The 26,234-nt window shown below is 37.7% G+C and overlaps 1 pseudogene; it reads right to left on the bottom strand.

Annotated features, from left to right (window-relative positions):
• Positions 1 to 9,029: 9,029 nt before the first annotated feature.
• Positions 9,030 to 18,520, bottom strand: LOC117502371 (annotated as a pseudogene).
• Positions 18,521 to 26,234: the final 7,714 nt, after the last annotated feature.

The raw sequence follows: 26,234 nt of genomic DNA, 5'->3' as shown, positions 1-26,234 counted from the left end.
TGTGCCACCGTACCGCGCCGGCTGCGTCCCGACGCGCGGACCCGTCCGCACGTCTTTCATTAAAAAAATCTCCTTTAACAGTGGAATATCCGGATAAAATGCTGAAACCGATTTCTTCTGAAACTTCTCTGTTCTCTCACGACATCCTGGATCAATAGAGCCTGAAATGTGGAGGTTTTCAGCTTGAAACAGGCTGACGACGGCGCCTGGGATCGCTGCACGATGTCTCGCTCCGTGGGAAGTCCTTAAAGCGACAGTATCACCTCAAAATCTCTCATCAGCCGTTAAAATTTTCACCGAAAACCAGCTTAATTTTTCGAACCGTGTCCACTTCGATGTGTCTCACAGGTTTAAAAAAAAATTTTGATCAAACAAAGGTGCCAGTCTCTCAGCAACTTCTCAGGACAAAGGAATTCCGACGAGGGGCTGGACGACTCCTCCACAAGGAGTGCTCACAGGCGAATGACGTCACCGACAGGCGTGGAAAAACTCACGCATGCGCACGAGGGTTCAAGCATGTCTGACGTAAAACATATGAATGAAATCCATATAGTTTTTGAAAAAAATAAAAAGGACCTATACTTTATGGACAGCCCTCGTATGACAACGGAGACTCCGGACTGTTGAACAACTGAAGTCATACATCAAGCAAGAATGGGAAATAATTCCACCTACAAAGCTTCAACAATTAGTGTCCTCAGTTCCCAAATGCTTATTGAGTGTTGTTAGAAGGAAAGGTGATGTAACACAGTGGTAAACATACCACGGTCCCAGTTTTTTTGAAATGTGTTGCAGGCATCCATTTCAAAATGAGCAGATATTTGCACAAAAACAAAAAAGTCTATCAGTTTGAATATTAAATATCTTGTCTTTGTGGTGTATTCAGTTGAATATAGGTTGAAGAGGATTTGCAAATCATTTACATTTCACACAATGTCCCATCTTCTTTGGAATTGGGGTTGTATTTCCATTGTGGTCCATTTAAAAATCAAATGACATAAAATAAGTAATAATAAAATAAAGTAATAATAATGATATTAATAATGATAGCAATAGTGTGTATATGATAACAAGAACCTTAATAATTTATAAACACATTAAGACAGTAAAATAACATTACAAAACAGGAGCAATCAGAGATTTCTGATGTCCGCCAAGGGCTGACGAGGACTCAAAATAAAAGATATGTGATTTACATCGTGACCTGGTGTTGCAGACCGAATGGTCTGCCCCTAAAAGTTGGTTTGCCCTGTCTCCACTACACATGCATCATTTTGGAGCTTAGCAGCTCTTCTGAGACAGAGTCTCTTCACCCAAAGCGATCAAATGGATTAATGGGATTAACCATCAGATGACAAGGTAAAACCTCTTAAATCATCCTAAAGTCAGGGTTAAGCAGAAACAAGGCCAATTTAAGCAGAAATGAGGCAAAGCTTTGAAATGACCGACGCAAAGTGAATGCATCAGCTAGCAAGCAGCTTGTGTAGCTGCAGCACTCTGATCGCTTCCTCCGTCTTTTATGATGAAATAATGCTGAATTTATGTCCAAATGATTGTTGTACAAAAGCTTCAGATATCTGTTGCTGAGCTAGATCATGACTAGAGTGCAGTTGGAAGCAGAAACGAGGTGATGATCCGTGAACCGCAGTTAATGATGCATGTGCAGTGAAGGCAGGGCAGACTGATTTTTAGGGGGGACTGTTCAGTCTGTGACACCGGATTCCAGAACACAATGCAATAATTGCATACTGATGCAGAATGGTCCGACTGGTCAAGATTTTGCAATCTGATATTTAATTCACAAGCTGAAACAAAATATTGTCTTCCTGATCTTGGTTTTACATCGTGATGTTGTATCTTACTGCTGCTGAACCTGCATATTGATCCGGATCACTCCCAACAAATCCTGAGCCAGAATCCGGTTCACATCCAAAATTCAGTGGTGTCTTCAATGCTCAAATATCTATCTGTGTTACAAACTTGGTGAGAACCCGTGAAGTTGTTTTGACATAATTCTTCAAAGCCTATATAAAATGAAATCTTCATCTAGAATCTGGATCAGGAGCCAGATCACCTCCAAATGTTTATGGTGTCTTCCATGGCTTAATATGTGATGAAAATTTCATAAAAATCTGTGTAGTAGTTTTGACGTAATCCTTAAAAGTGCACAAAGTGATATCCTGATCCAGAAACTGGATACAGATCCAGATCATCTCCAAAATGTAATGGAGTCTTCCAAGGCCTAACACCAATGTGTGGTGAAAATTTTGTGAAAATATGTTAAGTTGTTTTGACATGATCCTTCAAAGTCTGTTTAAAGTGAAATTTTGATCTAGTATCCCGATCTGGATCACCTCCAAAATTCAGTGGAGTCTTCCATGCCCTAATACAGGGGTGGCCAAGTTCGGTCCTCGAGAGCCACTCTCCTGACACTCTTAGTTGTCTCCCTGCTCCAACACACCTGAATCCAATGAAAGGCTCATTAAACGAGTCTTTCATATGGATTCAGGTGTGCTGGAGCAGGGATACAGAGTGTCAGGAATGTGGCTCTCGAGGACTGAACTTGGCCACGCCTGCCCTAATATCTAGCTGTGGTGCAAATTTGGTGAGATGATGATATTTGATGAAATCATTCAAAGCCTATATAAAATTAAATCTTCACCTAGAATCTGGATCCGGATCCAGATCACCTCCAAAAGTAAATGGAGCCGTCCATGGTCTAATATCTATCTGTGTAAATTACATCAAAATCCATGCAGTAGTTTTGAGGTAATCCTGCTAACAGACAGACAGACAAATAAATTAACGCAGATGATTTTATTATGTCCTTAGCGGACATAATTACATAATTAACAGGAAATAAAAGGGTTGAGTTCTTCTAAAAACTGTAATAACATAAAAACTCTAATAACATGGACTCACACAGCATTCCAACTCATGATATATATATATATATATATATATATATATATATATATATATATATATATATATATATATATATATATATATATATATATATATATATATATAAAACAAACATACATATTGACAGTTTATCTTATAACCTGGAAGCTTTTTTCAGGTCGAGTAAATGTAAAAAAATAAATAAATAAATAAGGGTCTTTTTGTGGACCAAGGGTAATATAACAGAATCAATACTTTAGCAACAATAGGAGAAAATCAATCACCTTTTAATAGGAGGCCATTTATCTTAAGAAGTAAAATATCTGATGTGTCCAATCCCATGTGGTCATCAGTAATCTAGGTTACAGAACTCTGAAGAATCTTATATGCGCCAGTATTATGATTTTATATGATAATATTTCTCAACTACAGATAGTGTGGAGGCTTTGTTTGCATCTGATGAAAGCATATTTGTTAAAGATTGTCCACTGTGAATATTTGCTTACTATATTATCCATCATAGGAAAACTCAACATCAAAAAATGTTAACATGAAAATATTTCAAATCCAGAAGTATCCACAAACACAGCAAACAACCAGATCAACAGTTCTCAGAGAGCAGAGTGACATCAGACCCACATAATAAAGTATCCAGCATCAAATTAGCCATTTTCTGACATTATTATTGTGCTGGAAATGTACCCTGAACATCTGAACTTGACTGTTGACAGATCATAACCAAACCAAATGTTCTCATCCATAAATTTAATCTACCTGCCAAATGTGTTAAAAATTGAATGAGGCATTAACAATCAGGTAGCTGATTTCCTCAATTTTTTTAAGTTTATACAGTGGCTTGCAAAAAGTATTCAGCCCCTTAGTATTTCACGAATTTTAATTTGTTTATGGCATTTCATATGCAAAAAGTAAATCAGGCTTCTCAATATAAAAATTTCTAAAATTATCTTCCTTAGTCTCAAAGTGAAAGTAAATCTCTACAACTTGATATAAATTAATTAAAAATATAAAAGCCAAGATGACGGGTTGCATAAGAGGAGGGTTTACTAAAAAGAAGACCTGAAAGTTCAGCTACAATTTGCCAGAAGGCACATCTGAGATTCAAGCCTAGATGGAATGTTTTGGTGAAAGAAAACCCTCCTCTGTACCACTTCATCCTGAACCTGTATAACTGGGGATACAAAATGCATAACATGCACTGTGCACAATTTTCCAGTCACAGCCACAGAAGCCTGTAACTTCTTCTGGGTTGTCTGGGTGTCTTGGTGGCTTTCCTCACTCTTCTCCATCTTGCACAGTCACTCAGTTTTTGTCTACTCCACACAGATTTACCATAGAGTGCCATACTATTTGTATTTCTTCATAACTGATGGAAATAAAGTTCAAGACATATTCAGTGACTTGGAAATGTTCATGTCTCCATCCCCTGACTTGTCTGAAGAAAACTGGCAATTAAACTGATTATTTACATGTATTATACGAAAGGGGCTGATTCCTTATGCAACCTTTCTATTTTTAATTAATTTATATCAAGTTGTAGAGATTTACTTTCAGTTTGAGTCTAAGGAAGACAATTTTAGAAATTTTCATAGTGAGAAGGCTGATTTATTTTTTGTATTTGACATGCCAGAAACAAATTAAAATGCGTGAAATACCAAGGGGCTGAATACTTTTGCAAGCCACTGTATACTCAAAAATCGGTTATTAGAATTTTAATTAACTGGTACTTGTTGTTTTGTGTAAGTAAAATAAACTTGGTTAATATGAATTAAATGAACTTAAATGAGCATAATGATGTAATGTCCTCAAAAACATAAACGTGTTGCAGTATGAAACCAGAAAAGGGTTGGTTGTTGTGCCACGGATCTTCTGCTTTGTGAGTAACCTGTGTTGACAACAGAGCCACAGGCACTGATATTGCTGTGCTGACATATATTTCAACTATATTTCACATATTCAATCATCATCTCTTCCTTCCCACTGTAGCCAAGTGCTTGCTCACAGGGGGTCGTTTTGACCGTTGGGGTTTTACATAATTATTGTATGGCCTTGCCTTACAATATAAAGCGCCTTGGGGAAACTGTTTGTTGTGATTTGGCGCTATATAAAAAAATTGATTGATTGATTGATCTCTGGTTGACACTGATTTTAGGAGTTGATTAGATGTTATCTTTCTTGGTCCCTTTTTTTTTTAACTGAGACAGCCTCATATGTTCTGCATGCACACTGAAAAAGGGGACTTAATAAAGTGCTTCAGTTGGTAGAACTCAAATTAATTAGATTGATCCTAATTAACTTAACAAGTAATCTTTACACCAAGTGGCTAACTTAATGTGGACAAGTAAGTTGAAACTACCGATTTGAATTTATCTGCAATCCAAAGATATATGCAACACTACCTTTAAATATTTAAGTTCTATAAACTTATTTTTGAGTACCAAAACTTAAAATAATTGTGGTCATTGTTTTCTTTTGTTGTTGTTTTCGTTGTGCAAACGTATTCAGGTTTACAGTGCAGTTTTTCTCAGAAATTAAAATTGGTGATTGCTGCAAAGAGCAATGGGCAAAACTGCCCAAAGATAGGTGCAGCTTGTGGTGCAGCTTGTGGCATCATATTCAAGAAAACATGATGCTGTAATTGCTGCCAAAGGTGCATCAACAAAGTATTGAACAAAGGATACAATACTTACATACATGTGATTTTTTTTTTCATTTGTAATAAATTTGCAAAAAAATAAAAAAAACTTTTCATGTTCTCATTATGGGTGTTGTGTGTAGAATTTTGAGAGAAAAATTACTTTAATCCATTGTGGAATAAGGCTGTAATGTAACAAAATGTGGAAAACATGAAGGGCTGTGAATACTTTCTAGATACACTGTAGTTGTAAAAAGAAACCATATATTCCAAGTAGCATCACAAGATGAAAACCTTATCAATACCTCAACAACTAAGAGCCATATCTGAAAAGAAATAGTGTGCATGTCACTGGTGACTCCTGACACTTGCGTTGTGGTTTTGATCTGGGTAGACGGCAGTTTGTTGGTGTTTGAGGTGGTATTCCTTCATGTTCAGTAAAGATTAAAGGACAGCAAGAGAAAAAAAAAAAACATTAAGACTTTTTGTTAAACTAGTCATTTATTTAGGAAGTGAAACAAAATGCCCAGTGTTGTCTTTGTGCTTTACATCATTTCAAACCCCTGGTGGAGGTCCAAAACCCTTGAGATGAAAAAGTCAAAACAAAGTGGGAAGCTCCAGAAAAAAAAAAAATCATCATCATCACAGCCACCATCATCACCACCACCATCATCATCATTATCATCATCATCATCATCATCTTCATCTTCATCACTGTTATTCTGTACAGTTCTGTAGAAATACTCAAATGTCACGTCGGCACTTATTTACAAAGTCTCTTTCATCCGCTCTAAAATAAAAATGACACAACATTAAAGGCGTCATTTCAGACAGGTTTTGTGCGCACATTTGAAGGCAATACAACCTGTGCTATCTGCATGTCATCTTGTTGTTTTTACATTGGATTCATCACCGTAGAAAAAAGCAGAAAGAGGTTATTTCTACATACAAGGCATTGTCTACCTGAATCTAAATGATTTCATTGTGCTACGATCTTTAAAAAAGGAAGTGCTTTATATCACAATAGTAAACTAGCTTGTGGCTATAGTAGGCTACAATAATTCATACTAGAATCTAAGTGTTTGTTGGTGCAATCTGGTGCTGAAATATTGACCATGTCTTCTGTCTCAGCAGTTCTTATATCTGTGCTGGGATCAGCTCAGTAATTTCTCAGCAGTGACAGAAAAGCAAACCCAGATTCTGGTTTGGATTTAGTCCTGCTGCCTGCAGAGTAGTCCTCTTTAATTCTGCAACATTTTCTTCTTTATAACCAATAAAAACAGTCAGTGACATACAAAACATCTTGAACATCATCTGTGTCCTTTTTTTTTTTTTTTTTCCTTTTTGCACAAACCACAGAGCCCATTTAGTTGTAATATCTGAAACAACCACAACAGGAACGTTATTCAAACAGGGGCGCAGCCAGGAAATTGTTTGGGGGTTTGGTCGGGGGGGGGGGGGGTGCTCATTGTCCAAAACATGTTACTATTGTAGTTTTTCAAATGTTTCAAAATACTGAATAATTTTCCAAAACAATGGATTACTTTTGTAAGCAGTTGTTTTATTTTGTTTACATGTTTTGAATGTTTTAAAATGGAGAATCATTTGATGAAGCAAATGTTTAATTTAGTGATTTGCGTGTTTTGACATAATTACTACTTTTCTCATAAGAATGTTTCACTTAATGTTTTCAGATTTCTTCAACTGTTAACCACCTTCTAAAACTTTCTTAAGTGTTTTGAAACTCAGAATATTTTTAAGAAATATTTATTTAATTTGAGGTTGTGCTTCAGTTAGCATTTTGAACATTTTGAAACAGTGAAGCACTTTCTAAAGTAAGTGTTTAATTCAGTAGTCTGCTATGAAAGAGTAATTGTTTTTCCAAAGAAAATGTTTCATTTAGTGTTTCAAGAGTTTTTTGTGTGTGTGTGTGAAACAGTTATTTACTTGAGGTAGCAAGCATTTTGAAACAATGAATCACTTTCAAATAAAGTTTCATTTAGCATTTTGAGCAGTGTGAAAAAAGTGTACACCTCTATTTGAAGCAATGGTTTGAGTTACAATTTTGAAAATTGCAAAAAAACGTCAATAACTTTTTAAAGTAATAGTGTCCTTAGGTGTTTTGAGCACTGTTTTGATACAATGACTTATCATACAGAACAAATGTTTCATTTAGTGTTTTTAAGCACTTTGAAACATTGGATTATGTTGTAAAGCAGTTGGTTCAGGGTTTCCTGTTTCTGTCGGTGCTATGTGGAATATTTCTGCAGGGGTTTCAACACAAAGTCTAACAAGCAACAGCCCTGCCCATTAACACTGCGAGTGTTATTTGTGAGTTTGTATTTTCGTCCATGTTTCAGCACCAGAGGCCTACAGTAGTACCATCTACTTTCCACAATACTTTAGAATAATAATGTGAGGCAGGCAGTGCATAAACCATGTACAAAAAAACACGTCCCAACCCAGAGCCCTCCATCTAAAGGAGTTGTGCCATGAAATCCCTGGAAGCCCCAACAGGCCGTAAAGCCTGAACAAAACTGTAAATAAAAACATGAAGCTTGGATTGTGTTTCATAGTCAATTTAAAGAGATAAAAATTGGAAAATTGACATTGTGCTCAATTGATCTTTCCCAGACAAAAAGTGGAACACTATCAAATGGAAAAGCTTCAAAGAATCATAACAGGGTCACAGTTCTTGGAAATAACCCAACCATAAATTATCTCACTATCTCCCTGAACTTGTATTTCCCGTAACTACATTAGGATAGTGGTACTTGAAAATATCAAAGCTAAAACATCATGCATTATTGCTCGACTGGATATGACTGAAATATTGCCCAAGACAGAATTTTGCTTATTTGTCTGTATCTAATAAGAGGTTTGGCAAAAAATGTCCCAAAGTGGCATAGATTCCATTATTAGGATTTTTTTTTTCCTTCTTTTTGCATGCAGTAATAATTAAAGTGGCAGACAAACAGAAAAAAAGGAATTTAAAAGTGTCAAATGCTTTGGCATATTTGGAACAAAGGCAAAACCTTCAACAAAGTAAAGTGCAAAATCAATACAAAAAATACAAAAGTTTAAATATCAATAAATTAGACAAGTAAATAAATAATTAAATAAATAAAAAATAATTTCTTCTCCCCCAAAAAAGGTTTGACCTTTTGAAGAAAATCAAGACATTTTAAATGCCCAGACCTCATTCTGCAAGCAAAATGTGAAAACTAAATTATAGGAAACACTGTTTGCTAAGTAATACCCTGGTGGCTCAGTGAGGAGTAACAGCCATCTGGTACCAACCCATGAAATTCAGTTCACCAAACTCAACGCATATTTGATCATTTTTGCCACTGTTTGACGTTAAATAAAATAAACCCAAAAACAAAGAGATTTAAAAAAGGAAAGAAAAAGGTTCAATGTCCATGCCCATACAGGATCCCATTTGTGTCCGGTTTGCAGTAAGTTCAGATCAACGTCTTTTTCATTTCAGTTCAGTGTTTTTCAAAGTTCATTGACTCTCTTTGAAAACCGAAGCTGTAATTCACGCTTTAAATTCCACTCGTTCTTCCTGTGGAGTCTGTCACTGAGGAAACAGGGCTTCTGAGTCATTTTGTCATTGGTTGAAGGGGGAAAAAAAATGATACAACTGCAGACGTAAATAGATCTAAATGTCTTCACAAGTGACAAGCCCAAATGTGCTGTGCTTTATTTATCTCCAGCGGCGCTCCGAGCATCCTCAGAAGCGGGACGTGTCTTATTGAAGCAGGTGACAATCTAAATCATGCATTGAAAATGTAGCAGTCGTTTTGCTCCGCTTCAAGAGGAGAAGACAAAGGAGAGATTTGATGAAAAATGGACATGTTTTAATTTATTTTTGTCTGCCTTTCAAATCCTTTGTAGCGCTCAGTTATACTTCTTGGGAAAACAGGACAGGATTAGCGACGGAGGCCAGTTGAAGTCAGCCTCATTCTCTCAGTGAGCCCAGAGGTGGGAACGCCCCCTTGAAGCACGCCGACTCGTAGTGCTTGTTCAGGTAGCTCTTGAGTGCAAACGTCTTGTCGCACCGTTTGCACTTGTAGTGCTTGAAGGCCGAGTGCGTCTGCATGTGAGCTCGCAGGTTTGACCGGTCAGCAAAGGCTTTACCGCAGTGCGCGCACCCGAACGGTTTCTCGCCTGTGTGTGAGCGCATGTGGCCCTGCAGGAGCCACGGCCGGCTGAATGCTTTGCCGCACACCTCGCACTTGTGTTTGAGGTCATGGGTCAGCAGGTGCATGGCCATCGCTGGCATGGACACGTAGACTTTCCCGCAGGTCGGGCATTTCTTGGCCATCTTGCTGTCGATGCTCCTGTGTGTCTGCTTGTGCCGGCTCAGGTTGGAGGACGTGGCGTAGGTTTTGCCGCACTCGCTGCAAGTGTGCCTCTGGGTAGTTCCTCTGGGGTTTCCATGGTTTTCCTCCGTGATCGTCCATCCATGATGAAAAACGCGTCCACTGTGTATCCCTCGCTGACAGCTGCATCCCCATTGATGTATCCACCAGCTGATGATGAGACCTCTGATCGTGGGCTATCCGGCTGGTCTGAGTCGCCGTGGATATCGCCATGGATACCAGTGTATGTGTTGTTGATGTGGCCATAGATGATTGACGGGTGGCCAGGGGAGGGCACTTTAGAGATGGCTGATGATTCACTCACCACATCTTCATAAGGAGATGGACTTAGATAATCGCTGCCATAACCTGAAGAAATACAGGAAGAGGGAGGTTATTCAAGGTCAAGGTAACTTTATTTGTAGACAAAGGTAGATTTGGTTTACAGCAAAGTGAATCAACTTTCTCCACGCACACAGATAACACTTAAAACACGATAAAAAACAGGGACAATAGTGCTTCATCCTAAAAACAGCGATCAGTGCAAGTAAGTTAACCACAAAGAAAATCCATCCTAGCAGAGACAAAACAGGAAAAGAACAAATAAATAAATAAATAAAAGCTATAGAAAGAGCTGTACTAAAAGAGTGAATTCCATAAAATACTTGTTAGGTTCCGTTGATCAATCTGATGGCTGCAGGAACAAAATATCTTTATATCGCTTGATTTTACAAACCAGCAATTTATATCTGCAACCTGATGGAAGAAGATGAAATTCACCATGTAGGAGCCATCTTTCAAAATGAGACCAGTCATCCTCTGTAACTGTCTGGTATATAGGGATTCTGGGTTAAGCTGTGGCTCTCCAATCAGCCTACTGGATCACCTCACAATTTGATTCGGAGAACCTTTATTTTTTAGGGTAAGGTTCCTGAACCAAGACACCAAGCTGAAAACTCAAATCAATTCAATAACTGAGCGATAAACACTTTGTATTCAAATAGTGACGGGAATTTACAAAGAAGTAATATAAACTCTTTAAAGTTCCACACAAACCTTTAAAAAACATGAATAGCAGGAATTTAAATTCTTTTGATACTTAAGTCTGAAAGTTTCATAAAAAAAACCCCTGTGATTCTCTTCAGTGTAAAAATTTTGCCTGATAGAGCAAGCGGTGATTCAGGTGGTATCAAAGGAAACATTTCTGGCCATTTTCAGGAAAAATATTAAAGTGAATCAAATAGAAACTTGAGGTCTTTGATTCATTTAAGTCAAAGCTCTCCTCTTTCTAGCCTCTCTGTTCACCGACCTCTGAATGAAGGGGGAATTTAGTTATTTTTAGCCGTTACTATAATGACTCTTCTGACAGTGTTCTATTACAACAAATACAAACATGTATCTTTCAAATAACTCTACAGCAAATTTTAGATCATACAGCCAAGAGGTCCTGAGATATTGTATAAGCTTCATGGAAGCAGGCCTAAAAAATACTGATGTGCAGATTGATTTAAAGTTTTGATTCCATCCTTCAGTAACTTAGGTCAATGAATTATTTATATTTAGGCTATCATTTAGATTCATTTGTGCAGTTTGTGTAATTATTTCTTTCCTTTGTTGTCTGTGCTCAGCATAAGTCCAGTCGTATTACTGCCACAGTCTTCAAATTCATAGGGACCATTTTTGGGACACAAACCTTGGACAAGTTTAAAGATGGATAATCTTGACCTATTTTTAAAAGGGCAAAAGGTCACATTCTCTTTCCTGTTTTGAATGCTCATCCAACTGAGGGTATTTTAGCATTGCGTTATATTTACTACATAGTGTGACTCAGACTCTCGTCCGCTTGATGCTACAGAATCTGGAGATAAGCACAGGCACAAATGGACCCCAGGGCCTATGGAAGACTCTGACTTACAGCCATAGTTCGTCTTTTTTCCTGAAGGGGTCTGATGTCCATCACAAGCACAGATCTCAATTTTCTAAATTCCAAAGTGACCAGGCCAATCACAGATTGGCCCAGCCCAGATTTGAATGGGCCAAATACAGAGTTGGTGGGTGTGACTTGAGGACTGGTTCATTTACTCTGCCATTTACCCGTGAGAAAGCAGGATATTTGAATTCAGGCTCTTTATTTATTTATTTACACAATACGAGACAAAATATTATTTGCAGATTATTTATAAGACTCTGGAGAGAATCTTTATCAAGTCTCATTTCAAACCCAGACTATACTCAAAATGAGGTGTTATTCATTAAAAAAATTCCTGCTTTACATCGAGTGTCTAGATATGATCACTGATTACATTCTGATGAAGCCATTTAGACGTCACCTGATCACATAAACAATAATGATAAATGTGCACGTTGTGTTTAAAGCTGTGCCTGAACCGCACCTGAGGTGACATAATGATGAGGAAGAAGGTGGGAAAGCATGTCAGCACAGAGGAGATGCTTCATCAGTTGCAGATCTGCTGACACTCCTCCAGCTGTGCACGTCACACCTGAGAGCTGCCACCACTTTTACACACAGTAGCGGTTACACTCCGCGCCTTCCTTTAGGGCACTCTGGCAATTTCCTTTGATCTGACTTTATATTTGAGTCTTTAATTCATGCAATTAAACTTAAGTTTTCAGACATACCAACTCCAGTAGGTTCAATAATCACACATTGTTCAGTCTCCAGAAGAAAGCTGAGTGACTCAGACCCTCCTACCAAATGACACATTTCTGCACAGCTGTCATCAAATCGCATTTGGTTGCAAACTCGTGATGTCATCGCCTTCATTATACCTATTACCAGTTTATACACACTCCACAGGCTGAATTGTGGGACAGACTGATGCCACACAGCCGTGAGTCTGCAGGACAGATCTATAGTGATCAATAGCTCTCCATTTCAATTAGTAATCTGTGAGCATTAAGACGCAGCCAGCAGAGGAGATACTGTTGCTCGTAATATAATTTCATGATGCAGTTCTGAGAAAAGCTCAGAAGTCGGTCGATAATGTGATGAGAACAAGGGACGTGTGAGAGAGACAGAGAGAGTGTGAGAAGAGTGATGGAAGAAAGAAAGAAAGAAAGAAAGAAAGAAAGAAAGAAAGAAAGAAAGAAAGAAAGAAAGAAAGAAAGAAAGAAAGAAAGAAAGAAAGAAAGAAAGAAAGAAAGAAAGAAAGAAAGAAAGAAAGAAAGAAGTGAGGGAACAAGAAAGAAAAGTGAGGGAACAAGAAAGAAAAAGAAAGAATGTAAGTAAAGAAAATGAGGAGAGAAAACAAAGGAAAGAAAGAAAGAAAGAAAGAAAGAAAGAAGAAAGAAAGAAAGAAAGAAAGAAAGAAAGAAAGAAAGAAAGAAAGAAAGAAAGAAAGAAGTGAGGGAACAAGAAAGAAAGAAAGGAAAGAAGAAAAGTGACGATGGAAAAAATAATAAAAAGCGATAAGGAAGCAACAATGAAACAAATGTGTGAAAAGAAAGTGAGGAATTAAAAAAGAAGACAAAACAAGGGAGACTAATAGAAAGAAAATGGGGAGGGGGAATATACTGAAAGCAGGGGAGGAAGAAGGAAAATTTCCTTGGAGAAAAAAGACAGAAAGCAAGGGAAGAAGAAAGAAAAAAGGGATGGTGGGAGCAAGGAAGGAAGAAAGAAAATGAAAAAGGGAAAAGAAGAAAAGTGAAAGAGAAAGAAAGAAAAAACAGATGGGGGAACAAGGAAGAAGGAAAGAAAGAAAATGAAGATGGGCAAAGAAAAAATGAGGGAAAAAGAAAAAGAAAGACGGAGGGAGCAAGAAATGAGTAAAGGAGAGCAGCTGTGTGGTGAGGGGTTGTGGTTATGTGGTTTGGCTATTTACGGCTCTCGTGCTAATTTAATGTTGTGAATTAAATTAACGGAGCAACAGAGGAAGAAAAAGGAAATGAAAGTAGTAAAAGAGAAAGAAAGAGGTGAAAAGAGGAAGTGAATCATGAGTCATGTTTCATTGTGTGTGTGTGTGTGTGTTTGTGTGTGTGTGTGTGTGTTTTATAGAGCATGAGTAAAGTAAGGAAATGTTTGACCCAAGTGTTCATTTTGAACTCCTGTTTAAGTAGTTTATTTGACTAAAACAACTTTAAATAAAACAGGCACCTGAACCGCTGATGCAGAAGGTTCACTGCTGTAGCATGAAGTTATGGGAAAGCAAGACTGAGAGGAGAGATGAAGATCTGTGAGCAGCAGTATTAGTTTCATGCTGAGAAAGAGTGTTACAGATGTGATGTTTGCGCTGAGCGCGCTGATGGAGACGTATGAGTTGCTGCGTTGCGTGTTTGTGGATTTAGAGAAAGCTTGTGACAGGGTGCCAAGAGAGGAGTTGTAGCATTTTATGAGGGAAGTCTGGAGCTTCATAGAGGTATGTGAGGGTGGTGCAGCAGGACATGAGCTCTGTGTGACAGTGGTAAGGGGTCCAGTAGGCATGTTCAAAGTGGAGGCAGGAGTACTTCAAGGATCATCTCTAAGCCCGTTCTGATTTGCATTGATGGTGAAGGTGTATGGGTTAAGTAGTCTGTGAGTGTGGTAGAGAGGTGAATACAAGAGTGTAGGCAGGATGGAGTGGGTGGAGAAGAGCAGCGGGAGTGATTATTTTCCTAGAAGGGTATCTGCAAGACTGGAAGGGAAAGCTTATCGCACAGTAATGAGACCATCTTGTCTGGTTTGGAGGTGGGGATGCTGACAAAAAGACAGGAGATGGAGCTGGAGGGTGTAGAGCTGAAGATGCTGCAATTCTGGTTGGAAGTGACGAGGATGCACAAGATTAAGAATGAACATATCAGAGGGAGAGAAAAGGTAGGACAGTTTGGAGACAAAGGGAGGTGGGGTCGAAATGATTTGGGCATGTGCATAGGAGGGATGTAGGGTGTATGGAGAGAAGAACACTGGGAATGGTGAAGTGGTGAGGGAGGATATGCAGGTGGTTGGTGTGACAGAGGAACACTGAAATGGAGACATATGAGCTGCTGTGGTGACCTCATGGGAGCAGCAAAGAAGAACATGCTGCACCTTCCTTTGTAACCATTGTTTTGATAAATGCTTGATAAAAAAAAAATAGGGTCTTGGGTTACACAGGCCAGCTGCCCAACAAGAAATTCTAGCTATTTTTCCTTGAAGTCTTTGTGACATCATAAAGATATTGAAAGTAATCAAAAGAAAACCTTTTGAATTGTGACAGGAAATAAAACACGAGATCAAAAGAAATATTTACAGAGATTCCCATCACCGTCTTTCCTGACACAGGCATCATCTGTCCACAAAATTTTGATGAAGTCCGTTAAACATGTTTTTCAGACAAGTCTTCAGTTTAACAGCCACAAGTGATCACATTTCCTCCACGAACCAAGATAATAAAGTTATTATAATCAGTGGTGTGTGGATTTCAGATGCAGACAGTATTTGGTTTGCATTATGTCTGTTATTCCTTTGCAAGCATTATAGGACCAAGTTGTGTTGTGCTGCATGACTGACAGGCAGTAGCCACTCCCACTGAAAAATCTAATTAAAGAAAGACACCTTAAAAATAAAAAATAAACACTGTGTTTTGTTGATTTCTCTCACATAACTGGCTTCTCTGGCTGCAGAGAATTAAACACAATGATTCTCTTCTGGATTCTCTTAAAATATAAACATCATGAACTTGAGCTTTTTTTTTCATCACCATCAGCTAGTTTTCATCCCTCCATCTGTGTTGTGTGTCTCAGCTCAGTTCTATGTGGAAAGTGTTCAAAACAGCTCCGGTAGCATTCCAGCTGGTATCTGAGATTAAAAACTAAATAAAAAAACTATACATCCTAAATAAACCATCCCTTTTTTACACTGTTACTGAAAACGGAGAGTTGAAGTGAAAGAAGGAGAAAAGTAAAGAGACAGAAAGAGAAGGAAAACCTATGAGTTAAAAAATCACACATTTGATCCAAAGCAGCAGTAACTGACACACACTTGTGTGCCTTGGACACTTGTAGATCACTGGCTGCTCCACACATGTGCACGTGCATGAGTGTGTTTGTGTGTGTGTTCACTCAACTGTGTTACCTGCCCGGGAATTGTGCCGAGTTAACAGAAACACAGCACTCTCTGCGTGTGTGTGTGTGTGTGTGTGTGTGTGTGTGTGTGTGTGTGTGTGTGAGAGAGAGAGAGAGAGAGAGAGAGAGAGAGAGAGAGAGAGAGAGACTCTTATAACTCTTGTTATATTTATAACAGGGGATTTGAGTTTCAAGCTTTAGGCACTTTGTGCACAACTGCTGCTCCGAGAGAAACACTGTAATGTTACACACATGTACTTCACAGCATCACACATACAAAAAAGTTCATGTCCACTTTATACAGGTGTCCTTTTTCACTCTGTCATCAGGATTTCATCACACAATTGACCTTGGGATGTGCACAAGGAAACTATCAGGCTGAAGGAGCAATGATTCCCAAACTAAGCAAGACTAAAGCCTCAGTTTGGGCTAAAGCTTCTGTAGTGTGTCCTTTGAGTGCATATATCTATCTCTATATCTGTATCTATATCTATATATATATCTATTTTTTTAACCTTTATTTAACCAGGTTAGTCCCATTGAGATCAGGATCTCTTTTACAAGGGAGACCTGGACAATTATAAAGTTTCCAATTCACCTAACCTGCATGTCTTTGGATGTGGGAAGAAGCGGGGAAGCTACACAAACAGGGTGAACATGCAAACTCCACACAGAAAGACCCCAGGTGGGAATCGATCACATAACCTTCTTGCTGTGAGGCAACTGTGCTAACCAATAACCCACCGTGCTGCCCAGATTTAGATATATACCACACTACAGAGTAACAGACAAGAAAACATCCCTTACAGAGGAGATCTAAAGTGTGAGTTTCAATTGGAAGAGCCTAATGTTCTTCCAGTTTTCATCTGAACGAGCCAGACAGTTTTATGGTTTTAACACTTTAACATCCTCACATTTTCCAGTAGAATGTAGTACATATCAATATGCTCTACCAAATGCGTGAGTTGACCATTAAAGGTTCTGCAAGGTCCATAACTGGGGAAGACTGAGGTCCTATCAGGTTCTCATCTTGCAGAGTCAAATTTGGGCAAACCCGAGTTTACTGGGTCTGCCACTTTTGGCATCATGAACAACCCTGCACAAGTATAGTGTTTACATCATGTAGGAGTGACGTCATGATGATGAACATCACTCCCACACTCATGTACTTTAAGCCAGATTTCTGTCAGTGATGTCACTCGTGCAGAAAAATAATATGTTGTTCTATGAAAATCATTACCTAAATAAGATATGGGACTCTTTTCTAAATGGCAGCTCAAGGTGCACAACAGAAATTGAACTAAAATGAGGGGGTGGGAGGGGGATATGTAGCATTGTGGAAAGTCAATTCAGGATTATAAAAAGTACTAAAAAATCATGACAAATGTGATCATTCACAGATGCATCTGAAACAAAATCACAAGCATTATCATAACTTTGATTTGCTTTTTTTTTTGCTGCAAAACCATGAACCAGCAAATTTAACTCCATATCAACTGATATGATTATTGTTTGTCAGCACTGGCCATTTCATTCACATTTTATTCTTCCACTAAAACACACCGGCTGCTATTGGTCATCATACAGAATGGGACGTTTCACTTTCATCTTTCAAATATGTTTCATTTAACATCTCTGTCTTCAGAGTCCAGTCATGCTGAAGTGCCCTTTTTCTCATGAATGCACTGTGCTGACCCCGGCTGTGTCAAAGGTCACAGATCCATTGTATTACTTAAACTGTTTTGTCTGTCTTATAAACCCTGATAGTTTCTTAAGTGAAGTAAAAGTATTGGTTGTCATATGAGTTGTCACACATCTGCTTATACAATGTAAATTTAAAAAAAATGCATGGGAAACAAACCCACTGTGAAGAAAAGAGTACTGAAATGTGCAAAACAACAGATTATGTATTTAGAAGATGCCTGGCTGGTGACCTCCATTTGAACCTTTGATTCCTTTATTTCTGAAAAAGATGTGACTAATACATTATGATTGCCTGCAGCTGTAACTCTAGGTGTGTGTGTGTGTGTGTGTGTGTGTGTGTGTGTGTGTGTGTGTGTGTGTGTGTGTGTGTGTGTGTGTGTGTGTGTGTGTGTGTGTGTGTGTGTGTGTGTGTGTGTGTGTGTGTGTGTGTGTGTGTGTGTGTGTGTGTGTGTGTTGGGGATGACTAACCTTTGTCATGATGATGAAATCGCAGACTCAGTTCTTCTCTCCGGTTGTGGCCGTAAGAGCTCTCCAGCTCAGCAGCTGAGAAATCATCCAGCTTCACTTTCTTCACCAAAAATGACCGAGGCATGATGGGACAGTCTTCGCTCCTACACTAATGTACAAGCGAGTCCAATCCTGAGCAATAACTAAGTTCTGAACTAATTCACTTATAGGTTCCAGACTCTATTGTAATGTTTGTTTTTAGAGCCTACAGGTTTCCATCAAACTGAAGAGATTTTTTTAGAAAGCATTTTTAAGCATGCTGGGGTTGTTGTATTTTTTTCTGAATAAGTACCATAATTAATCTGTATTTTTGCTCAGTGTGCTGCTCATTCCTTAGGAGTAAATAGTCTGTTTTCCTTGTGGCACTTTACCACTAGAAGACCTGTGGAGATCTGAATGGTCCAGAATAAATACATTAATTAAAAAAAACAAGAATAAAAACAGTCTCTTCAAAAATAATTTAAAGAAATATATCAAAATGTCTTGTTTGTTCCGTTGCTTTAAATAGAAAGTAAGTAGAAAGTGGTCGGATCAGCTTTCAGCACTGGACAGCTCCTGTGTGCGCGAGCCTCCGCTGTCCTTCAGCACCACAGCAAAGAAAGAAAGAAGTAAAGAAAGAGAGAAAAAGAAGAACGGCTCAGCTGGGAGCACATTCCCACAAATCGCTCAGCAACAAACCCTCGGTGCTTTCAAAAGAAGTGCAAAGGTGCGTGAAAAGAATCTCCGACGCTCAGAGAGAAACGAAGGTGCAACAAAAAGAATCCCCCCCAAAATCGATTCAGTCTTCCAAGAAACGCCAAAAATTACATCGCAGCTCTTTGAAATGTTCGTCCCACACGGTCGAGCGGTCAGGTTGTCTCCTCTTTCTCCCGTCGCTCTTTCTTGTCTTTCTTCACCTCTTTCCTCTCTCTCTCTCTCTCTCGCTCTGTCTCTCTCTCTCTCTCTCTCTCTCTCTCTCTCTCTCAGCGCCTGCAGAGCTGCAGCTCTCTGATGCGCCACATCAGCTGTTCAGGCTTTTTACACCGCGCGCGTGCGAGAGAGAGAGAGAGAGAGAAAGAGAGAGCGCTGGGGGGTTAATCAGAGAGAAAGAAGAGCATCTGGTCTTAGCTGTACTGTAAAACCTGAGAAGTTAAACTCAAACATTTTCAGAAAACGATGACTAACCATATTCGGGACTTTTGGGGTCCATTGGACCCCGTGGCAATTGCTTTCTCCATATTGTGCTCACTAAAGTCCTGAATAGGGTTAAAGCTCTTCAGTAAAGTTTACGCTATTTTTTTTTTTTTTTTATTTAAGTCAAATATGCGCCTTGTCTGTGTCCTTGTTCAAGACACCTAATCTGGATTGAGGGGTTCAAATTTCAATGAAAGGCATCAGAAGGCTGATGCATACCCTGCATGCTCTACAAACATACAAGTAAATGTGCATTTTGTCTGTAGCGGTTTTTGATGATGCATGATTTCATCATTATGAAGTTATTCATACCAATCAGTCAAAACTATTTTGCTGATCAATATATGCTTTAGATCAGGGGTGGGCAACTTGTTCCAGAAAGAGCCAAGAGGGCGCAGGTTTTCTTTGCAGGTACTGACTCCAGCAGGTGATTTCACTGATTAACTGATTCCATCTGCTCAAAGTGATGTTAATCAGTGAAATCACCTGGTGGAATCAGTGGCTACAAGGAAAACCTGCACCCTCTTGGTACTTTCTGGAACAAGTTGCCCACCCCTGCTTGGGTCCTTAGTTGTTGAGATTTGCAAAAACATGTCTTTCGGACAGTTTTTGTTGACCTTTCACCTTTGAACAAAGTACTCCCAACTCTAATCATTTATAGATATCTACCCAAGTAATGCTCAAACCAAGAGTGAAGGAAAACCGTTCAGCTGTTCTTAAGTTATCTTGTCCACACACACACACACACACACACACACACACACACACACACACACACACACACACACACACACACACACACACACACACACACACACACACACACACACACACACCATTGAAAACAACATCCTGCTATCACTGCTTCCTTGAAGATCAGATTAATAAACTTAAATTACTGTTGAATGAAGTTAACATTGTTAAATATTTTGCACTCATTCAAAATAAATAGTCCAATATAGAAAATGTGACCAGATTTGGTCCAACCAGCCAGAAACTGTGTTAATGTGGTTTGGAACTGAAAGCATGTTGACATGTTTTGGGACTACATATTTGGGACTGGATGGAAATCCTGCCAAATGTGAACTGACTTCATCCAGTGTGTTAGTTTTTGGAGTGTACCACCAACACCATTGTCTCATCTAAGTCTGCCTCAGTAAACAAACAAACAACAGCAACAACAAAAAGACCTCCTTGAGTACAATTTAGTCTTGGGCAGACACTTACATGAAATGTAATACAACATCTGAAGATCACTGGATCAGTACCTGTGTGTCATATTGAAAAAATACTTCAAATTTGTTGGACATTTTATTATTTTCATTTAAGTTGATTTTACACAAAAGAACAGTGTTTATTGGACTTAAAATAAATTTTGATGGTGAAATCATTTGCATTAACTAAACTTAAAGGATCTGAGGTTTATGCTGAGTTTCAGTAAGTCTTCTCAGATCATCTGAGTACAAACTAACTTTTCAGGGTTTACAGTGTACCGGACACGACAACTGGAGGTGTGCTACGAAACAACAAGAAAACTGTTGGACCAACTTAATGAAGTGCTGCAATGGGTAATGCTCAAATAAATTAGGTTGGTCCAAATTAGCACAAGTCATTTTTACATCAACTTAATTTAGAACATACTAAAATTAATTTGAGTGTTACCAATTGAAGTAATTTAACCGGGCTCTCTTTTTTAGTGTACAATAATTATATGTACACACAGGCTCAAAGTGATCTCTCAGGTTTATGATCCACACATCAGTTTTTAAACTCTTATCTTGTTAGAATTAGTGATTTTCTGTGATGGCCAGACACAGTTTGTATGGTATTGTCATATACACTGGTACCCTCAGCTACACTGTGGTCCAGTTTTTAGGTGGTCAAAAAACAGAAGTTTTTAGGTGGTCATATAGCTGCTTTCTGCCTGGACAAGTGAGGTTTACAGAGAGATTATGAAAAAAAATGCTTTAATACATTAAAACAGGAAGTAAAGTTGCCAGTGAATGAGGTACCTGATAATGAACCCAGTGATGGTTAACTAAATCAAATGTTTGGTTCCAAGTATCCACCAAAATGCTTACCACTATTTATGCGCATATGCTTTAGTGTATGCTTGTACAAATGCATGAGTCTCATTTGCATCTGTCTAATGGCACAGTCTAAATTCTAGAACTTGAACAGGATTTTGATTCTATACTTTGGTGGATGAATTTGTTTTATTTGTTTGTTATATAGTTGGTTATGATCTCAAAGTAAAACATGCTGAATTTACTCATCGATTAATGAAACATGCTACAGAAATAAAGTTGCCTTGTCTTGCTCTGCAAATGATTGAAAATCTGCAGATAATTAACCTTCCACTTGTCCATCCCTTCAAAAATCTGCAGACTGTTTTCTCTTCATGGATTGCTCATCCAAGTTCCAAAGAACAAAACAGCACTGTTAAAACAAGGAAGAAAACTGAAAGGGACAAACGTATTCATCAATGAACATCTCACCAAACGGAATGCCGACATCGCCAGGAAAGCACGCTTCTTGAAGAAACAGGGAAAAATCCAGCACACATGGACTTCAAACTGTAAAATATTCATCAAACTGAACGGATCACCAGAACAAGCAAAAGTCATGGCAATAAGGAACATCGAGGAGCTGGACAAATATGAACAATAGTGTTTCTTAAAGCGAGGATCTGGACAGATATGACCAATAAGGTATGAGGACACAAACACATCACAACACCATGACACAGACCAGAGGAACCTATTCATCTACTACCTATTCATCTACATCTGGAGACAAGAAGGATATAACTCAAAGGATTGCTGATCATGGAAAAGTAGAACTGAGAACATTTAAATACACAGACCACAATGTACTGGACTTGGAGCACGATATAGACCCAGACAATAATTTCTTCTCAAATATCAATGACAGTTGTTGCTATTATACAGATGAACAGTTTAATCGGATCATTAAAACGGATAACAAATTATCAATAATCCATTTCAACAGCAGAAGTCTATATGCAAACTTTAACAACATTAAAGAATATTTAAGTCAGTTTAAAAAAATATTTAACATAATTGCTATATCAGAAACATGGATCAATGAAGATAAAGGAATGGATTTTGAACTGGATGGATATGAATTTAATTGTGTAAACAGAAAGAATAAGAGTGGAGGAGGAGTGGCTGTGTATGTGGATAAGAACATGGATTATAAAATAGTAGACAATATGACAACTGTGATTGATAACTTATTAGAATGTATAACTATTGAAATATGTGAAGAAAAAAGCAAAAATGTATTAGTCAGCTGTATATATAGAGCACCAGGATCTAGTATTGAAACATTCACTGACTGTATGGGAAAAATGTTCTCAAAAACTAATCAAAAAACTGTGTTCATTTGTGGTGACTTAAATATTGATCTGCTCAATCCAAATAAGCATAAAATAACAGATGAATTTATCAGTATAATGTACAGTATGAGTTTATATCCAAAAATCACCAGGCCAAGCAGAATTACATCCCATAGTGCCACCTTAATTGATAATATATTCAGCAATGATATTGAGAATAACACTGTGAGTGGATTATTAATCAATGACATTAGTGATCATCTACCAGTTTTCATCGTTTATAATAGAAACCATCGGCGGAATCAGCCAGAGGAGAAAATAAAATACAGGCGAGTGCGGACAGAGGAAAACATGAACACACTAAAGAAGGATTTACAGGAGCAAAACTGGGAAAAGGTATACAGTGAAAGTGATGTTGATAGTGCATATGAAACTTTTTTACAAATATTTACATCATTATATGATAAAAATTGTCCAATTAAACAAGACTACAGAAAACAAAAATCCAAGCTCGACCATGGATGACGAAAGGGTTACGAAATGCATGTAATAAGAAAAATACACTGTATAGAGAATTCATAAAACTAAAGACTAAAGAGGCAGAAAATAGATATAAGAAATACAAAAATAGATTAACTAATATTATACGGGTATGTAGGAAGGAATATTATAGTAACATATTATATAATAACAAAAACAATATTAAAGGAATATGGGATATATTAAATAGCATTATCAAAAATGGTAATAAAAAACAGAGTTACCCTCAGTATTTCATTGATAATAATGTCAAGAAGGAAAATAAGGATGAGGTAGTCAACGGTTTTAATAATTTTTTTGTAAATATTGGACCAAGCTTGGCAGAAAAAATTCCCGATTCCCAACCTGAGGATTGGGATAATAATCTCATAGAAAGAAATCCCTGTTCAATGTTCCTCACAGCAGTGGATGGAAATGAAATTATAGACATTGTGAATAATTGTAAATATAAAACATCTACCGATTTAAATGAAATTGATATGGTGGTGGTAAAACAGGTCATTGAATGGATTGTAGAACCATTAACATACATCTGTAACTTATCATTTCAAACCGGTAAATTTCCCAATCAAATGAAAATAGCTAAGGTTGTGCCGCTGTATAAGACTGGGGATAGACACCACTTCACAAATTATAGACCTGTTTCTTTGCTTCCACAATTTTCCAAATTATTAGAAAAGTTATTCAATAATAGATTAGACAAATTCATAAATAAACATAAATTACTTACTGATAGTCAATATGGATTCAGAGCACATAGTTCAACATCACTTGCATTAATAGAATCAGTTGAGGAGATTACAAACGCCATAGACCACAAATTACATTCAGTTGGAATATTTATAGATCTTAAAAAGGCTTTTGATACAATTAATCATGACATATTAATCAATAAACTTGAACAGTATGGGATTAGGGGGTTGGTGTTGCACTGGGTGAGAAGCTACTTAAGTAACAGAAAACAGTTTGTGAAGTTGGGGGAATATACATCATCATGCTTGGACAATGCTTGTGGCGTCCCACAGGGGTCAGTATTGGGTCCAAAACTGTTTCTAATTTATATAAATGATATTGTCAATGTTTCCAAAATATTAAAATTAGTATTATTTGCAGATGACACAAGCATTTTTTGTTCAGGGGGGGATTTGCAGGAGTTACTGAGGAGGATCAGTATGGAAATGGGAAAATTGAAAATATGGTTTGACAGAAATAAATTATCATTAAACTTAAGTAAAACAAAATACATGTTATTTGGCTATTGTAATACAGATATACAGGTTCAGTTACAAGTCGAGGGGGTAGATATTGAAAGGGTACATGAAAATAAGTTTCTGGGGGTGATAATAGATGATAAGATAAACTGGAAGACTCATATAAAACATATACAAAGTAAACTGTCAAGAAGCATTTCAGTTCTAAACAAAGCGAAACATATTCTGGACCACAACTCACTCCGCATTCTTTACTGCTCACTGGTTTTACCATATTTACAGTACTGTGCAGAGGTATGGGGTAATACTTATAAAGGTACAACACAATCACTGTCAGTAATGCAGAAAAGAGCTATAAGAATTATTCATAATACTGGCTATAGAGATCATACAAATCCACTATTTTTACAATCCAAATTCTTAAAATTCACAGACTTGGTTCATTTTCAAACAGTACAAATTGTGTATAAAGCAATAAACAATTTACTTCCAGCAAATATTAAAAATATGTTTTTTAACAGATCAGGGGATTACAGTCTGAGGGGGAAATTTAATTTAAAGCATCAGTGGGCACGAACAACATTAAAAGGTTTCTGTATTTCTGTCTGTGGGGTGAGGATGTGGAACAGATTGGGAGTGGGGCTCAAGCAATGTCCAAGCATGAACCAGTTCAAACAGCGGTACAAAAATATGGTTTTTTCTGGGTATAGGGAGGAGGAAGGGTAATGAGGGTTAGGGTGTTTTTGTTGTTTGCTTCGGCTTGTAAATATATAGTATTTTGTATGTAAGTAGGTATGTGTAGGTGTATATTTATGTTTGTGTATATATATGTGTATATATGTATATGTGTATATATGTGTATGTTGATGTGTATATGTATGTGTGTGTGTATATATATGTATATATATATATATTGATATCGGTTTAGGTGTGTAGGAATTTATGTGTATATGTGGCAAAGGGTATTACTGGTTGTGGGGAAGAAGGGGTAGGGATAAATAAGCTGATGCTTCACCCTACCCCTTTTCGGACATGTTGGGTACACAGTAGGAACTTTTTTGTTGTTGTCTTTACTGATCTATCTTGTAATTGTTGTTCTATCAAATGTTCGAAATAAACAGTTTTCATTCATTCATTCATTTTCATTCAAGATCCAATGACAGCCAGTCTACTTTTGGTAATGTAAATTGGTGCTCAAGAGACAGTTTCAGCCACTATATCACAGTAATCAAATGAAAATCACTTGTTGTTTCATGTGATGCCGTGTATTTTCAGCCTTTCTGAAGGACTGATAATCCTTACACCAACTACAGGAAACCAACTTTTTGTGGCACCAGACTCAGGTCAGTAACTTTACACTAAAGTCATCCAATCGTGCTCCCTTTATGCAAATCTGTATTCCTCCTGGGCCAATAGCAGCCTCTGTGTGCAAATCCCAGGTTGCAAATCCAATTATTTTATTTAAATGAGCCGCAGGTAGCTGACAAAGAAGCGAGAAGGCTGCATGGTGACAATGTGTGATGTCACTAAGTAATGTGTTCCTTTATGTCAGTGAACTGTATTTACAATTATATAATGGCTGAGTGGCTCATTGTCATTTGATTGGTGGGTTGTATGTCACATGACATTGGTTATTCATACCATTTGCCAATGTGTTTCATTCACCATGCTATAGATCTTTTTTTGGCGTGCAATTTTGGTGCTATATGAAATGTGCTATTGCATGTCCCTACCACGGTGCATGCTCACACTACTGGGGGCAATGTTTAGCT

This window comes from Thalassophryne amazonica, chromosome 20, assembly GCF_902500255.1.
Source record: "Thalassophryne amazonica chromosome 20, fThaAma1.1, whole genome shotgun sequence".
NCBI classification, from domain to species: Eukaryota; Metazoa; Chordata; class Actinopteri; order Batrachoidiformes; family Batrachoididae; genus Thalassophryne; species Thalassophryne amazonica.
The sequence above is the reverse complement of the archived record's forward strand: the minus strand, read 5'-3'. Positions and strand labels throughout refer to the sequence as shown.